The sequence below is a fragment of the Bos indicus genome, chromosome 20, assembly GCF_029378745.1.
Source record: "Bos indicus isolate NIAB-ARS_2022 breed Sahiwal x Tharparkar chromosome 20, NIAB-ARS_B.indTharparkar_mat_pri_1.0, whole genome shotgun sequence".
NCBI classification, from domain to species: domain Eukaryota; kingdom Metazoa; phylum Chordata; class Mammalia; order Artiodactyla; family Bovidae; genus Bos; species Bos indicus.
The window spans coordinates 64364392-64365135 of record NC_091779.1 but is presented as its reverse complement, the minus strand read 5'-3'; the positions used below and the strand labels follow the sequence as shown (position 1 = coordinate 64365135).

Below are 744 nucleotides of genomic sequence, written 5' to 3'. Positions count from 1 at the left end.
AACCAGGGAGCATGTGAGATGGATAGGACGATGCAAGAGGAGGTCAGAGAGACTTGAGGTGTGAAAGCGGCATGAGGCATTTACTGGCTTTGGAAGTGGAAGGAGCCAGGAGACCAAGAATATGCAGGCAGCCTCTGCAAACCGGAGGAACAACAGAAGAAATGGATTGTCCCTTAGAAGCTGCAGGAAGAATTTGGCCCAGTCAACGCCTTGATTTTGATCCAAACACCCATTTCAGACCTTTGGCCTCCAGCATAGTAAGGAAGACTTCCCTGGTGGCTCAGACGGTAAAGCATCCACCTACAATGCGGGAGACCCAGGTTCAATCCCTGGGTAGGGAGAATCTCCTCAAGAAGGGAATGGCAACCCATTCCAGTATTCTTGCCCCCCACACACACAAAAAAGGGGGCTTAAAGAAATATTTTGGGCTTCCCTGGTGGCTTAGATGTTAAAGTGTCTGCCTGCAATGCAGGAGACCTGGGTTCGATCCCTGGGTTGGGAAGATCCCCTGGAGAAGGAAATGGCAACCCACTCCAGTGTTCTTGCCTAGAGAATACCATGGACAGAGGAGCCTGGCGGGCTACAGTCCAAGGGGTCGCAAAGAATCGGACACAACTGAGCGACTAACACACACACATAGTGAGGAAACTAAGGAGTAGTGTTTTAAGCCCCCAAGGGATAGTTTGTTAGAGCAGTCCTAGGGAACCAATCCAAGGAGGAAGCTAAACGTGCACTGGAATGCTG

General features: G+C 50.7%; 1 non-coding gene across 1 annotated transcript; it reads left to right on the top strand.

The window, feature by feature from the left end:
• The first annotated feature begins 269 nt into the window (after window positions 1-269).
• On the top strand, window positions 270-341 carry TRNAC-ACA (transfer RNA cysteine (anticodon ACA)). Its single transcript has one exon. It is a non-coding gene; the product is annotated as a tRNA-Cys (tRNA).
• The last annotated feature ends 403 nt before the right edge of the window (window positions 342-744 follow it).